General features: G+C 42.2%; 1 long non-coding RNA gene across 1 annotated transcript; it reads left to right on the plus strand.

Moving 5' to 3' along the window:
* Positions 1-8327: 8327 nt before the first annotated feature.
* Positions 8328-11816, plus strand: LOC308585479. The gene is made up of 4 exons (XR_014007424.1): positions 8328-8455; positions 8538-8666; positions 9850-9901; positions 11462-11816. It is a non-coding gene; the product is annotated as an uncharacterized lncRNA (long non-coding RNA).
* The last annotated feature ends 5976 nt before the right edge of the window (positions 11817-17792 follow it).

Genomic DNA, 17792 nt, shown 5'->3' on the forward strand with positions numbered 1-17792 from the left:
ATACAGCAGCTCAAGGAGTGTTCTGTGATAGGCTTCTGTAAACATGTTTACTTGTATGTAAAGCTGAGGCTGCTGTGGACACCAGAGGCCATCTTGGCTGTGCAACCTGGAAGACCTGCTCCCTGCCTTGCAGGCCTTTTCCAACCTGGCCTGGGAGTGTGGGGCCCTGACGGACTCCAGCTACAAAACCTATTCCTTCAAAGGTTATTGCTTGACCAGGCCACAACAGCCCCAACTCCCAGGGATCACAAGAAAGGAATAAAGACTGACAACATGTTATGGAATTAAAATTAGGCCACAACTTTATTAAACTTCCAAATGTAGGAAGAGCTTGGCTTAGGCCTTTGGCGTGTACCCCTCCCAGCCCCCCAGCCGGGGGAACTAGGGAACACCAGGGTAAATGGGATATGGGGGTGCACTGAAAGACGTATGTGTGGCAGGCAGCCCAGCCCATATCGTCGCAGTCAGGGTAGTTCACTGACAGCCTTTTGGTGTATGGCCAGTGACACCCATTATATAACCCCTTTTAAGAGGGGACCCTGGAATCGACGCTGCAGGGGGGTGAGTCACCACTTCACACACACACACACAATAGGGAAGAAAAGACTAAAGGATTCCACCCAAGGCCATAAACCGCCAAAGTTGTGACAAATTGCTATGGGGAAGACAAAACCTGCCAATGCAGGAAAATTTCTTCCTAGTCATTCAACAGCAACCAGTCAAAGACCACAGCAGGGCCCACTAAACAGGAAGAAAAAGTTAACCCACAAAGAAGAAAACATTAAACTAAGGGAGGGTAGGCTGGGAGAATCTCCTAAGCCGACTGCCTGGCTACTGTCGGCTCCACCCCCTATATATAAATGGGACTGGCCCCACCTCCCAGCAATGAAACTTGACTACTGAGACTGGGTGTGAACTTCCAAATAATAACACTGAGAGGCAGGCCAGTTCCTATTTGCCATTAAGTTCCCTGGGAACTGTAGCACCGCACACAATCCCACAAAGGGCACCCACAATGTAAAGTGTGAGTGCTCATTGTCCATGCTCATAGGTGATGGAGAATGTGCATTGAAGGGACTAGAGGCAACAGGACAATCTCACCCCCTCACTGTGCATGTGTACAGTTCTCTAACACGTTGTTCCTCGACACATGATTTCAACATAGCCATTGGGGTGTAGTCTTTAAGGCGCTGGATTAGGACATGGGAGAGCAGGGTTCAAACCTCTGTTCATTCTTGAAAATCCTGAACTGTAATTTCTCCAAGTGCCAGTCCAGTCTGCCGATTCCTTCTGCTGCAAATTGCTACTGCTGAAGGAGTGGTCAGTTTCCCAAGTTTCTAGCAGTGTGAAGTTCTGTGCATTTCTGCTTCTCTCAAATCATTTCCTGACTTAACAAGGCTATTGAAGTCTGAGATAAATAAGAGACTCCAGTAAGCAACATCAGCACACTTTTATGTTGTTTTAAAATGTGGAATTATTACATTTGGAAATAAATGTCACACTCAGCATATTATTATAGCACTGGCCAGTGAAACATAAAGTAAAAATTGGGGAAAACATTATGGGGACCCAGAAATTGTAGCAATAAAAAATAAAATGAATGGAGATGAGAGGGAGGGGGGAACACACAAATAAAACAGAGCAATTATTCCTCACTCATAGCCAGTAAAATAGGACAGCGAAGTAAATTATTCCCAGACAATATTCAGATAATAGCTTGAAGATACACAGTGCATCTCTATTCTTGCAACTGTGAATTAAATCCCCAGGTTTTGGGCTAAATGTCTCATCATCCCTGCCCATTAGCCATGTTGCCAGGGGCTGATGGGAGTTGTAGTCCAAAGCATGTGAAGAGCACCAGGCTGGGGGAGTACTCTATAAACTTTGTGGCTGTGAAATTGCCTAGTAACCATATATTAGCCACATTATGCACCTCTGAGCAAGAGTAGAGTAAAACTGCAGCCAACCAACTAATCAATCAATCAGTCTTGTACCTCTATTCATTCTTTTCTTTGTAATCAGCAGGCATCCGAGGCTACTAACATTAGGTTAAAGAGCTGAACTACTGGTTTTTTTAAAAAAAGGAGAGACCCAACTTAATGACTTAATTCTGGGAGAGGGAATTCTACCTAAAGCCAGCCATACAGACAATTTCCACCATTATTTTACTAAGGGAATTTTCTAAGAAAACTTCAATGTTAAGAACATGTTAAAATGTATGCAAATCCTGTGATTAATGCATCTGTGCATGTCACAACAACTATTTATGTATACAGTGTGGAAATTAAATATATGAATAAACTCAGTTATCTGTCACTTGGACTACTGCTATACGCTCTATGTGGGGCTACCTTTGAAGGTGACCCAGAAACTATAACTAATCCAGAATGCAGCAGCTAGACTGGTGACTGGGAGCGGCTGCTGAGACCACATAACTCCAGTCTTGAAAGACCTACACTGGCTCCCAGTACATTTCCGAGCACAATTCAAATGTTGGTGCTGATCTTCAAAGCCCTAAACGGCCTCTGTCCAGTATACCTGAAGGAGCATCTCCACCCCCATCATTCTACCTGGACACTGAGGTCCAGCACCAAGGGCCTTCTGGTGGTTCTCTCACTTAGAGAAGTCAAATTACAGGAAACCAGGCAGAGGGCCTTCTCGGTAGAGGCACCCACCCTGTGGAACACCCTCCCACCAGATGTCAAAGAGAACAACAACTACCAGACTTTCAGAAGACATCTGAAGGCAGCCCTGTTTAGGGAAGCTTTTAATGTTTGATGGACTACTGCCAGATGGGTGGTGGATTATTATTATTATTATTATTATTATTATTATTATTATTATTATTATTATTATTTTGTTAATGTTAGGAAGTAAAAAAGTGAGAGCTGCAACAAAATGTTGCAGTATATCCTACCACAAATAGGATCACTCCTGTTCAGGGTTCCAGCTGGCCATTCATTCCCTTCTCCAGGATACTACAGGTTTAAGTAGGCAAATGCACTATTCAGTCCCCGCCTCATTTCCCAGTTTTTTTTTCCATCTGACACTAAACAACCCATGGCTCCTAGAAGCTATTAATCATGCCTTGCTCAGATTGGACTGTTTTGTGATTTTTTTATGCCTTTGTTTTTGAAATATTGTGTGCTCCTGCCTATCTCAATGTTCATGTGAACATGCTTCTACATGCTTATACTTCATTTTTTGTTTCTAAGTTACCCTGTTTGGGGTCCAGTCCTGCTGCCACTTGGTAACCTGAATTTGTTGAACTAGCAATTTGTTGTTGCTAGTTTTAGGAAGAATTTGTAGTAGTATATCAATACCAAAACGTCAGAACCAAAACATCATATTCTCCACAATGACCAATTCTGACCACATAGTGGCAGTAATTCAAGGTTACTGAATTCAGGGTTGAGAATCACTAAGGGTCTGCTACCAGCTAGAGCCATGAGGAGTTTCCAGTCCAAGTAGCCAGATTCAGGTATGTGCAGGTAGGGTTGAGCAGACAGCTCAATAGAGAAGTTGGGAATAGCAGGCAAGCACCAGGACCATGGGCAGATCACAAGAGAATTAGAAAGCCGTATGAGCAATAGCTTCTTAGGATGGAAGTCTCGTGAAAATTTCCTTAAGTTTGGGGATCTTCTTCCTCCTTCTGGAATCCCAGGCTTATGTTATTCATGGCACATCTTTTTTTTTAAATCAAGTACTGGGGGCATATTTAGGCTCGTGAATGTTTCTACACCTGAGCATTTATACATGATTGTTACCCACTTGTATCTCAATTCATTACAATAATACTAATAATAATACTAATACTAATAATAATAATAATAATAATAATAATAATAATAATAATAATAATATTATCATTTATACCCCGCCCATCTGGCTGGGCCTGAGCATTTATACATGATCGTTACCCACTTGTATCTCAATTCATTACAACAACAACAACAACAACAACAACAACAACAACAACAACAACAACAATATATTATTTATACCCCGCCCATCTGGCTGGGCCTCCCCAGCCACTCTGGGCGGCTTCCATGGAAACCAAAAATACACTAAAATATCACACGTTTAAAACTTCCCTGAACAGGGCTGCCTTAAGATGTCTTCTGAATGTCAGGTAGTTGTTTATCGCTTTGACATCTCGTGGGAGGGCATTCCACAGGGTGGGCGCCACTACCGAGAAGGCCCTCTGCCTGGTTCCCTGTAGCTTTGCTTCTTGCAATGAGGGAACCGCCAGAAGGCCCTCGGTGCTGGACCTCAGCGTCCGGGCAGAACAATGGGGGTGGAGACGCTCCTTCAGGTATACTGGACCAAGGCCGTTTAGGGCTTTAAAGGTCAGCACCAATACTTTGAATTGTGCTCGGAAACGTACTGAGAGCCAATGTAGGTCTTTCAAGACCGGTGTTATATGGTCTCGGCGGCCGCCCCCAATCACCAGTCTAGCTGCCGCATTCTGGATTAGTTGTAGTTTCCGAGTCACCTTCAAAGGTAGCCCCACGTAGAGTGCATTGCGGTAGTCCAAGCAGGAGATAACCAGAGCATGCACCACTCTGGCGAGACAGTCCGCAGGCAGATAGGGTCTCAGCCTACGTACCAGATGGAGCTGGTAAACAGCTGCCCTGGACACAGATTTGACCTGTACCTCCATGGACAGCTGTGAGTCCAAAATGACTCCCAGTCTGCACACCTGGTCCTTCAGGGGCACAGTTACCCCATTCAGGACAGGGAATCCTCCACACCTGACCACCTCCTGTCCCCCAAAAACAGTACCTCTGTCTTGTCAGGATTCAACCTCAATCTGTTAGCCGCCATCCATCCTCCAACCGCCCCCAGACACTCACACAGGACCTTCACCGCCTTCACTGGTTCTGATTTAAAAGAGAGGTAGAGCTGGGTATCATCTGCATACTGATGAACACCCAGGCCAAACCTCCTGATGATCTCTCCCAGCGGCTGCATGTAAATGTTGAAAAGCATGGGGGAGAGGACAGAACCCCGAGGCACCCCACAAGTGAGAGCCCAGGGGTCTGAACACTCATCCCCCAACACCACTTTCTGAACACGACCCAGGAGGAAGGAGCAGAACCACTGTATGACAGTGCCCCCAGCTCCCAGCCCCTCAAGATGGTCCAGAAGGATGTTATGGTCGATGGTATCAAACGCCGCTGAGAGATCCAGCAGAACTAGGAAACAGCTCTCACCTTTGTCCCTAGCCTGCCGGAGATCATCAACCAGTGCGACCAAGGCAGTTTCAGTCCCATGATGATCCCTGAATCCCGACTGGAAGGGACCCAAATGGTCCGCTTCTTCCAGGCGTGCCTGGAGTTGTTCAGCAACCACTCGCTCAATCACCTTGCCCAAGAATGGAAGATTTGAGACTGGGCGATAGTTGGCCATCGTGGCCGCATCTAAAGATGGTTTTTTAAGAAGTGGTTTAATAACCGCCTCTTTCAGTGGGTCTGGGAAGGCTCCCTAACGGAGGAAAGCATTCACCACCCCATGAAGCCCATCGCCCAGTCCTTCCCAGCTAGCTTTTATGGGCAAGGATCCAGGAGACAGGATGGTTGGCTTCACTCGTACAAGCAGCCTGTCCACATCCTCGGAGGTAACAGATTGGAATTGATCCCACGCAACTTTACTAGACAGGTCTCTAGCACTCTCCCACCCCGGCCCTACCCCCACGGTGGAGTCTACTTCTTCCCGAATCTGAGCGATTTTATCTGCAAAAAACTTTGCAAAATCATTGCAGGAGAACATGTGGCCCGTACTGGGCCCCGATGTTGCAGGTGGTTCCGCTAAATTGTGAACCACCTGAAAAAGTCTCCTGCTGCTGTTTTCTGCAGATGCAATAGAGGCGGTGAAGAAATTCTTCTTCACCGTCGCTATCGCCTCTTGGTAGGCTCGACGTTGAGCTCTAACCTGTGTCCAGTCAGATTCGGAATGAGTTATCCGCCACCGGCGCTCTAGCCGTCTCAATGATTGTTTCATTGCCCTCAGATCCATGGAAAACCACGGGGCTGTCCGGTGACATCCTTCTGGTGGCACAGTTGTGGGGTAGATACATTTAATAACCTGATTAAGGTGCATTTGGAACATTGAAAAAGATATAGTCAGAGAGATAAGTATTCTGCTTACAAGACTGAATTATCCAAATCTTATGTCAGAATAGCTCCCATGATTGTAATATAGTGATGACTTGAGAATGCTCACATATGATTCTATATTCTTGGAAAGTTCAAAAAGGAGATCATGATCCTCTTTGTTACAGGATTTTAAGCAGAGGCTGGATGATTAGCTGTAAGCAGTTCTGTAGCAGTGGAGCAAGGGGTGGGCTAGGTAATCGCTGAGGTAACTTCCGCCTCCATGGTTCTATTATTATTCTTGTCAAATCAATCAACCACTCTCTCAAAGCTTAGACTGGATCAGAGATGACATCTAGTGAATATGTTTAAAGAGCAAGTGTGCAAAGATCATTTCATAGATATTGCATGAAAAAGAATTATAAACAATTTTGAGAGTTAGAAGCACTCTGCCTCCTGTTGTTCCCAACAGCCATCCATCAATCACTCCCTGTTGCCTTATAATTCCCCTCACATGACTGTGCAGAAAAGCAAAGTCCTTTCTCTCTCTGCTGTACTCCCTCTTCCAATTCTCTTTCTCCAACATTCTATTAAAAAGCACATGGTTCTACAAGAACAGATGTATGGAAATCTATCAAATGCGTATTTTTTAATAGATCTGAATTTGTTTTCATTATTCACAAAATGCGTGGGTGTAGCATTTTGAAAGACATCTAATCATTTACACCATGGTATCAATGCGACATCAGTTGCCTCATTTGCATGTATGTATCTCAATCAATATTGCTAGTGAAAAGTGGAAGTCAGAAAATTCTGCAATCTCTCCTCCCTCTAGAAGAAAAAACAAGAACCAACTTCATTCCACCTTCTGTGCCATTCCAAGAAAATCCTATTACTATATGCCGATCTTGTTACATTGTTGGGTCTAGAGAATATACCAAGGAAATATTTTGACTGTGTGGGTGTCATTGATTTTTTAAAAAAATAAGCCTATGCTAAACAAGGCTATAAAATACTTCCAGGAAAAATGCACGTGATGGAGAATTATCCTTAAGTACCAACAATGTTTACTCTCCTGATAAAGTTTAGAATGAGAGAGAATGGTTATTTTGTTTGTGACATGGCTCTGTTTGGCCAGCATTGGTTTAATTAAATGGGGGGGGGTGGAATGTACAGAAGCCAATTATCCAACTGTTCCTGGACCAGCTGTAAATGCCACCCTCATCCCCCCAAAAGCCTCCTTGACTGATTTTGTTCAAGCAAACAATATACATACACACAGCTTTGAACAAACTGTTTCCAAAGATCAAGGGCTGGAGTTTAACGGGGAAAGGTAGAAGTTTGCCTTTTGACTGCAAAAAGCTTTCTTTTTTTGAAGAATGAATTAATGAAGCAGAGAGAAAAATGAGCATCTGGGGACATCTGTGCTAGGCCAGTTATAACAACAACAACAACAACAACAACAACAACAACAACAACAACAACAACAACAGAAAATTTTACTTATAACACATATGGGGGAGGGAGCAAAGGAATGACAGTGAAAAGCAAGGATCTGTTTTAGAGTTGTAAGCAAGGTTCTAAACCAGGATGAAGTCATCTGAAGAAGGCTGACAGCAGGAAGATGTGCCTTCCCCCCTCTTACCATAGCACAGTGGTTCCCCCCCAATGCTTTTCTGTGTTTTCCCATTGCTGTTTTCCTGATTTTATGTTGTGTTTTTGTTTAAACAGTTTAATGATATCACTTCTGTTTGTTTTTGCTTAGAGATATTTTGGAGCGTTAAGAGGTATATCAAGGCTTTTCAACAAATAAATATTTTGAGCAGACAATTTCATTGCAGAATTTGGAGAAGTGTGAAACCCAGGCAATAACTGCAGTCTGATCCGCGTGTTAGTCTGGGAGCTGCCAATGAGGTCAGTACATATTAGAGTCTGCAAAGAACGAATTCCTCAAGCATCTCTATGGACTCTGCAACCGCTCTCCCTCTCCCCCCCCCTCTCTCTTTCTCTCTCAGCTTTTGCCTTGGCTAGATCTGTGGCTCTGGGGTTTATTTTTAAACACAGATAACCACAGATTTCTTCAGTGCCATTTGTGAATGCAGCAGAGCTGTCGCTGGTTTGCGCATGAAGGGTTTTAAGTTTTTCGGGGTCAAAATGTACTTGTCTTTCTTCACATGAGTAGCCCAATTTAGCTTCCCTATGACTATTTATATGAGCAAATTGAACATGCTGTGTTTCCCCTGGATGTTCCAGCTTGCAGATTAGCAAGGGCACCGGTCTCTGTGTAAGGCAGAACAGAATCGCCACTCAGGCCGACCCAGCTGCGTTTCCAAGCCTAAATGAGCACAGAAGCAAAAGAGGTTGGTAATGAACTGCATGGGCATTAACCAGAGGGCATACTGAAACCCCTATTTCTTAATTGAGACCATTGCATTTTCCCAGCTGTCAAGAGAAAAGAAGTGGGAAAACTACAGTGACTGTGCGCTGTGACTTCAGAGGCATTTTATGAGGAAAACTGTAATAATTTGCACACAAAAATTATATTAGCAAATGGATGCCATTATGACGAAGGCAAGTATTGTGCGAGGGCTTGTGGAATGCAAGAATCAGTCTATTTTCAATCCATGATCCACTTCCACACATGTTCACCCATAAATTTGTTTCGTCCCGATTCTGCGTGTGTGTGTGTGTGTTTAACAAGTGTTTTTAAATATGTGTTGTTGTTTTCCATGTACTCTGAAGCATATTTCCCCCTCAAAATATTCATTTCTCAAAAGAAGCATTTAAAATTACTTTTGATACCCACATTGGAACATTGGGAAGTGTCGCAGTCGGTGGATACCAAAGTTTTGATCTGCATGTGAGTCTGGGAGGTGTGGATCAAGAAAGCTCCTTTCACCATATGCAAAGACTGAATTCAATCACTTCTAGTGAGAATGAGGCCAACCAGTGCTAACACGAATTTGGCCTTCACCATCACACACACAAAAATTGGAAGCATCCAGTGGAAAGGAGAACCAATCTCAAGAAGCAGAAGGAAGAAGAATTAATTTTTTAAATGCACTACCCTTTCTTCAGCATCTGGAAGTTGGATTTCCTTTCTTGCCCTTACCATCACAGCGTCACAAAGTATAGAGTTCTGCTTCTCCTCGCCCAAGCATTAAATGAGAGAAAGATGCATTCTGGCCTATTAGGAATCAGAGCTGCTCTCGGTATCTTCAATGGTCCAATGTAAGTGTTGCTGGTTCTTATAGATGAGGCTCATCCCCACTTCTCCTATTGTTGTGCCTGGAGGGTGACACTTGTAGGTACCATTTGGTCAGGGTTAAAGCTCATCCCAGCCCCTTCTGACCCTATGCATTCTCTAATCTCCACAATTCCTTCCTAGAGTTCTGTTTCTTGATCCTACTGGAGTCTGGCAACTGATGAAAAGCTGGAAATTGGTTTTTATATATAGATAGGTTTTGATTTTCATAAAATAATGAAAAGACAGTCCTTTTCCTCCCCTACCTGCGGCTATCTCTTTGTATGCCATTCAAAAGTCATTGTTAACCATTCACCTAGGCAAACATCTACAATGTTACAGCTGATACAAGAAGACGGGCGATGCAAAATTACAATATTAGCATATAAGTCACCCCATGTATAATTTATAGCAGCTGTCATTTAAACTCCCCCTCCTTCCCTCCCTCCATATTGTGCTCTAGATACAGTGTTCAATTTCAACTCATCTTTTCATCTTTTCTCACTCTAGGTTGTGAAGGTCAAACTGAATGCAGGATTTCCTTCTACAACCAGAATCCAAGGTCAGCTTTTGAATTTGATGATCAAAACGTCCCACAGGACTGAGGGGCAAAAGCTGACAATCAGTTTCCAAGCTCAAACAACTACTGGCTAATTGCTGAGCGAGTTTTTCTTCTGCAGATGGAGCTAAAACCTTTTATTTTGTTATGAATGTAATAATATAATTCACCACATTTTTCATCATCTGCATGACAAAGGATAATCTGTCATGCATTAGGCCAGACCTGTGAGTAATCCACACTAAGTAAATATATAAATCTAAACAAAGGTGATCCAAATTCTCTACCAAGGGCAGCTGCATGCTGTGGCATGTATATGTTGTGCAAATTGTGCTAATTTGAGTTATTTATCTAATTTTGCATGGTTTGTTCTTTAAGTTGGGGGTTTTTTGCTAGTCATGGGATGGCAATGACATTGAAATTCCATTCATCTGTCATTTATGGAATGTGAAATTGCAACAGGAATTATCACATCCATTAAGTCTAGAAACTTCTTCTTCTTCTTCTTTCTTCTTCTTCTTCTTCTTCTTCTTCTTCTTCTTCTTCTTCTTATTATTATTATTATTATTATTATTATTATTATTATTATTAAGCAAAAGCAGGGATGTTCAGGAAAGTGAATTTTGTGCCCACTACCAACTCTGCAAACACCCCCCCCGCCCCACCTTGCACCAATCCTGCAGAATCCTGATTTACACAAAAACCTCCAATAGTCTGAGAACAAGTCAGGATGTTCTCATGCAGTATGATTTGAAGTTGGGATTGCTTTTCAGAAATGACATCTGCCTTTATCTGACTGCCTTTGCCCTGAGCAGAGACAAATTCTACTAGTTGGGCCAGGAACTTACTGCAACAAACCTTTGTTTAGATAAAGTGTTAGATATCCTCCCAAATGTTCACTTCAACCACTTATCATGTTTTTGTTTTTTTGTTGTTGTTGTTTTTAGTTGGGGTTTTTTACATATATATATATATATATATATATATATATATATATATATATATATATATATCACCATTCCTTCAAATGTGTACTCAATGCATAGCTGGCAAAGCATGAGATGTGGAGGGTTAACGTATCTCTGACATTCTAAATGTTCTCTACAATTGCCACTTTTTAAGTTGAAGTCTATGGCTATAGACACATGCACAGAACCTATGAAATGGAGGAGACAAAGACCTAAGACAGCCCCTCATCCACCAGCTCCCTGACATAAAGCATTTTTTTCTGGGAAGGCCCACAATCCCTCCTGCCTTAGGGAACTTCCTTGCCCAGATTATATTTTGATTTGGCTAATTATACTTATTTGGTTTCACCACAGTTATGGTTTCTTGAGTCTTCTTTAAGCGTGTGCTAGCAATCCCCTGTTTAGGGGCATTGCATGGAGCAGATCCTGAACATGCTAGATTTTATTTGCAAAGGCAGCTGATATGTTTGCTTTTTTTTTTTTACAGGAGAGAACATCTTTTAAAAGGTGGAACCTGCATTGTGTGTGGATTAGTCCCAAAAAGACACCATGTTGCATGTGCACCAGCTCATAGGGAAATTTCTGTTCCCATCAGAGACATCAAACTGCCCATACAGTCATGTACACGGAAGATATTTGAACTGACTTTGATTTCTGCCTTTCACCTTGTATGTACCAGTTCTGATGGATATTCATTTGATTTCCTAAGAAGTGGACAGGTCTACGTGATATTCAGACCCTTTATGGCCCCCAAATTCTGTGACGACAACAACAAGCAAATTAAATTCAATGGAAAGAATTTTACACGAATTGGTTCATGGACCGAGCACAGCTAGATGAATGGAGAAAAGGATCACTATAAACTGTAATCAGTCTCTGTCAGTGAGCTGGCCCAGAATAATGTTGCTTTCACTAATCTCATTTCCTGTCTTTTTCTCCTTGCTTTTAAGAAACTTATCTTCACTAGGATAATATAGACGAGGTTCCCAAAGGAATTTCTTTCCCATTCCTTTTAAACCACATAGCTTATAACTTAGTTTTTCTAAGGGGGGGGGAATGTAACTGAAAGGGAAAGGATTGGAAGAGAAAGATATGATATGAAGATGATAAGAGGGGGAGATAATTCACACCAGAGGCAATTGCATTCAAGTATGTTCCATAGCTCAGCAGTGCAGTTCATGCTTTGCCTGCATAAGGAGATATACACAGTTCCTGCCATGCCCAGTTCAAAAGATCTCAGGTCACAGGGCTGGGAAAAGCTGCTAATCAGGATAAAGATTATCAGGCTAGAAGGAGCAATGATCTCATTCAGTACAAGGCAGCAATAGCCAATGTGGCAGCAAACTGATGTTGTAGACTACAACTCCCATCATCCCTGACCATTGGCTATGTTGGCTATGTTACCTATGAAGAGTACCACACTGGATACTCCTGCTATAAGGGAACTTTATATGTGCAAAACTCCCTCTTGGCTACTTTACTGCATTTTCTGCACATATCATTTTATAATGTGTGTCTCTCTACCTTGGGTTAAGTACTTAATTCGTTCCGGAGGTCTGTTCTTAACCTGAAGCTGCTCTTAACCTGAAGCACCACTTTGGCTAATGGGGCCTCCTGCTGCTGCCACGCTGCCGGAGCACGATTTCTGTTCTCATCCTGAAGCAAAGTTCTTAACCTGAAGCACTATTTCTGGGTTAGCGGAGTCTGTAACCTGAAGCGTATGTAACCTGAAGCGTGTGTAATCCGAGATACCACTGTATATATAAACCATTGCTTTTGGCTTGTGCATTAGTCATGGGAAAAGTGGTGGTGGGGAGATAGAGGGGCCTAGAACTGTTAGGCATATTCCTGGACTCTTCCTTGAATTTTCAGGTTTTAAAAAAGAGGGAAAGTTTCTAACCCGTTGGCTTTTGGAGATATAAGTATGCAAGCTGTATTCTCTATCCAATTGCCCGTTGAGACTCTAATCCTAAACGCACTTACTAAGTTAGGGAGGCAGTTAGTCCAGTTCCACACAGTGGGGCTTACTTTCAAGTAAAAAAGGCTGTAATCCCAAATCCAATTATTGAGCATAAAGGGACTTACCTTGGAGTAATCCTGCATAGCATCACACTGCATAGGAAGCAAAACAGTTCCTGCCACCTAGTCTTCTACCCAGTAACTGGAATGACGGATAAACATTAAGTGTGTGTCTCTTCTCTGTGCGTATTTCCCTTTTTTGAACACTATAAAATTAACATTTATTTTATGAATATTAAATACATTTCAAGTATAAGTAAATAATGCTATTAGGCTACCAACTGCTTTATAATATGATCTGACTGCTCTGTAATAATTTTCTGCCCACCCACATGCACACATTCCCAGTGTGCCTTGGATGCCCTCGCCAAAAGAATTCTAACTATGATGCTATGAGTTAATAGATTTAATAAGCCTGGGAAGTTCCAGGGACATCCTAAGCTATAGCTCCATGGTAGAGCATCTGCTTTGCTTGCAGAAGGTTTGAGGTTCAATCCCCAGCATCTCCAGGTAGGACGGGGAGAGTCCCCTGCCCGAAATCTTGGAGAGCTGCTACAAGTCATTCTCAGTCTAAGGCAGCTCCCAATGAATCTGGGGTGCTGGTGCACTGTATGTGTATTTGTTGGCATCATGTGAGAGAAAAGCAGCAAGACAATTCTTATGTCAGGTCAGCCTAAGTTGAGATTCATCAAAGTAGATGCAGCCACATGAATCTACACCACATAATAGGGACTTGGAGGAAAAAACAAAACCTGCAAGCTGGCTTCAGCAATGAGGACGGTGGTCTCAAATCTTCTTTTCAGATCCATATAAACCTAGGGCATGACTTCAAAGCACTGTTTTCTAATACAGGGTTGACAAGTACAGTGGTACCACGGGTTACATACACTTCAGGTTACATACGCTTCAGGTTACAGACTCCGCTAACCCAGAAATAGTACCTTGGGTTAAGAACTTTGCTTTCAGAACAGAAATCGTGCTCCGGCGGGAGGCCCTTTTAGCTAAAGTGGTGCTTCAGGTTAAGAACAGTTTCAGGTTAAGAACGGACCTCCAGAACGAATTAAGTTCTTAACCTGAGGTACCACTGTATCCTCTGGCTTATAATGTATCACCAATGAACTTCCTCTGGAAAAAGAACAAGAGAAGATTTGGCAAGGAACTGCCAGGCTGTGTGGGCTTTGTTTGGCTTGTCCCAGGTTTGTCTTACATTGTAAAAGTAAGATATTGCATTTTATCAATGGCAGGAGGCCAGATTCAAGTTCCTTTTCAATTGTGGCACTCATGTATAGTTCCCATTCATTCCACTCAGTTTGCATATGAAAACCTCCCAGTGGATTATGCCCATGGTGGGCTTTTGTGCAATGCAGGAATGTCCCGCACTTTGCAAAATCAGCAGAGGCTAGCAAAAGTGCAGAGCAGCGATGAAAGCAAAGACCTCCTTCATTCTCGTTGAGGCTCTGACACTGAAACCATACAAAATTCATTTGGCCTTGGTTTTCATTACACATTCAGACCAAGTTTGTAAAAAGGATTGCTGTGGTTCATGAATCTTTCAAGCAAACTTGTTCTGATCTATGCTTTTGCATAGCAGTCATGCAAAATTCATCACCTTCTAAGGGTTCTTGACACAAAAGTAGGTGGCATTAGGTGTTTTTTGCACGGATTTGGCTTTCAGAATTTTCTGTAAGGGTCATAACCGAAATTCAAAGCAGAACCCACAAGGAGCAATGCCAATGCTGAAAAATACATTAAATAATATTCCCCATTTTAGAACTCGTGTCTTTGAGGATTCAAATTGTATGAATGGCTAATGATTCTTCAATCTCTCTAATGCATATATTCTTTCCTTGCTTCTGCTTAGTATCTGCCCAGTAATATTGAATGGGGTAGGCTGGGGTTGAATCTATCTATCTAAAGCACGAGTGATGGAACTTTTCCAGCCAGCCTAAAAGCTAAAGGTGTTGATCAGATGTGAGGATGCATGGCTTCATTCAGGACCACAGACAATCCATTTAAACCAACTCTGCTCAGAGGCAGTAATTCAGTCTGTCATCGGATGTCCCAACCGCCCTCCCTGCATGTTTGGCCCTACCTGAAGATGAACAGGCAGAGCATGTTCATGACTTGCTATTCTTTTCAGTAGCCTTTCTGCTAAATGCTTGACTAGTGTAAGGTTGTGTTAGTTACTCTGTGGAACAGAGATGGGCATGTGATCTGGCTGTCAACATCCTGTTTCCTGTTTCCTGCTATTGAACCAATTAATCACTGTAGTCGACGCCAGGGAGGAATTTGCCTGCAAACCAATTAGGCTGGGCTGGGGGTTTTGCCTACCTCATAGCAACCATCACAACTTGTTGGGGGGGGGGGAGGCATTGGGTTGGATCCTTAGCCTAAACAAGGGGGGGTGAGTCTTTAACCCTCTCTCAGGATCAAGTATCAAGGATATCCCAGTAAAGAAGTCCAGGAGGAAAGTTTTTGCCCAAATGGGGCTAAAGGGCCACAGAATTCCTAATGGCGTCCTAGGAGGATCGCTCCATTTGATGGGCATTAGGGTGCAAACCTTAACCCAAGATCAACCCTAATGTGTTAATCAACCAGCATTCAGTCTCATTGATTCAGAATACATACCCAATGCCTAAGCCAAAACTTACTTACATCTGTAATCCATAAAGTTGTGGCCATTTCAATCCCAAGACATTGTCAAGACATTTCTTCTGTTTACTGAGCCCTGACCCAGGATGTTCTGAGCTCACTGTGCACAGGCCCACAAACAAAACAGGGCACAGGCTCTTGTTCAATACAGAACCCAAAGATGGAACATCTGTCTAGGAGCATTCAGAAACTGAATTTGGTAAAAAGTGTGTTTGGTCATACTGACCAAGAACACAGGGTACTTGCAGAAGAATATTTGGATTTCTTTGCAGGGCTGAGTTGCTTATCATACAAATATCATATCCAGAAGAGCTGTGGGGAGCCTTTGGCCCTCCAGAAGTTGCTGAACTACAATTCCCATCAGCAAGCGCAGAGATGATGAAAGTTCTAGTTCCACAGCATCTGGAAGAGGTGCAAGTTTCTCCAATCTGATCTGTATAAATAATGTGCTTCTTCCAGTCATCCACTCCAGCAGAAAAATGCTGTTTGCTCTTTGTGATAAATATAAGATGGTCCAAGGCTTTAAATTATGTGAGAACAATTGAATATTATATCTACTAATTAAAGTTCTGGCTTTTATTATTACTGTTCTCTGTATTACTGGTTCCATTACATGTGGAGATCTCACATATATTTTTTCAGTTGAAATAAATAACTTTTTTCAGCCTTCCTATTTGTTATTTATGTTACAGTCATTAATTTGATGATCAGAGTGGGGGTGTATTTAAGTGCTGTATCCTGCTAAATTAATCTCTGTGCAGGCTCATTGAAATAAATTGACAACTGAAAATCCATGGAGTCCAATGGATGTACTTTATGTTCAACTTAACCGAAAACAACACGTTTATTATTTAGTAAGGTGAATCTTAACACTATTCTGTTAAAGTACATCAACACAAGTTAAGATTTCAGGGCCTGCTCGGAATGGTGGGAATTGGATGAGCTCAAAGAATATCTCTGAAATAAATAAATAATCATTTGTAAGTTTTCAAGGTGATCAAAGATTGTTAAACGTATTTTCAAAATATATTAATTTCCCAGTGTAGTACAGCCAACTGCAGCATTTGTCCTTTCATCAATGAAGATTGATGCCAATATAATGTGGTTCTCTAAATATATGTCACTTGCTAATGACAAAGACTGACAAATTACAGTTGCTTCTAATTGTTTAAATGAGAACTTGCTTCAGTAAGGGGGGAAGGAAGTATCTTCCTCACTTCATCCAGAAGTCTCACTAATCCCAGGGTTATTCATCATGGTGAAGTAATACCAAATCTTAACTTTGGAATTAAGTACATTTTTGTGCAATTTCTGTGGAACTTTAAAAAGTGTGGATTCAGTTTTGTTCAATGTAGGGTATTTCCCCCCAGTCTTCTCTTTTACTGTTCTGACAATTTATTCCACTATACCGTCTGCCTGAAGGTATGGTGGAATAAATACCTTCTACAGTTCTATGATTCATTGCAGAATTAAAGCATGTGCAATCTACCGCTATTTTCGGTCCACCTGGTCTATCAGCAGCAGCAGCACATTCTGGTGCAAAAGCACCACTAAGAGTGGCTTGCAACATTTGAAATTGTGATTGCATAACAACAACAATCTGAAACAATCAGCCAAGGGGACAGGATCAGCAGTTCAAACCAAGCATAAAAATATGATCCGCCAGTTGCCACAAAGAACCCAACTGAGCACAGGTAAACCCTTGTATGTCCAGAGGTCAGGAAAAGGGTCACAATGTGGCCCATCTCCTCTCCCCAACAGATGCTAATTTCTGCACAGAAGGACTCCTGAACAGAACCATGGTCTCATCAATATAACTGAAATTACCATCATGCTCTTGCTTGCTTAGGAATATACCTTCTATCTCCCACTGTAATCTAAAGACCACTTATTTCCATTATTTTATTTTCTCTAGCCATATTCTTTTTTTAAAAAAAAAGCTATGATGGGAAGCAGGAGGGAATTGGCCAGGTGGACAGCAGCTGTGGTAGCTCACAAAAAAAATGGGATTCCACTTGAACTGTGAGTTTTCAATAGCAGCCAGTGTTGGTGTAATTTGAACAATGGGTTAAATTGCACAGTACTTGGTCCATGAATGTTCAGAAATAAGAAAACAGGTGCACTGGGTTACAGAGTCATACAGAGCAGAGGTCAAGTGTATGACTTCCTGATTAATTCACTCTCCTATTGGTTCAGGAATGTAGAGTGGGTATAATAGTCTCTAGAGCATTGCTTTCATTACATCTAGTCCTGTT

The sequence above is a fragment of the Podarcis bocagei genome (genome assembly GCF_964188305.1).
Source record: "Podarcis bocagei genome assembly, chromosome: 4".
Lineage (NCBI taxonomy): Eukaryota > Metazoa > Chordata > Lepidosauria > Squamata > Lacertidae > Podarcis > Podarcis bocagei.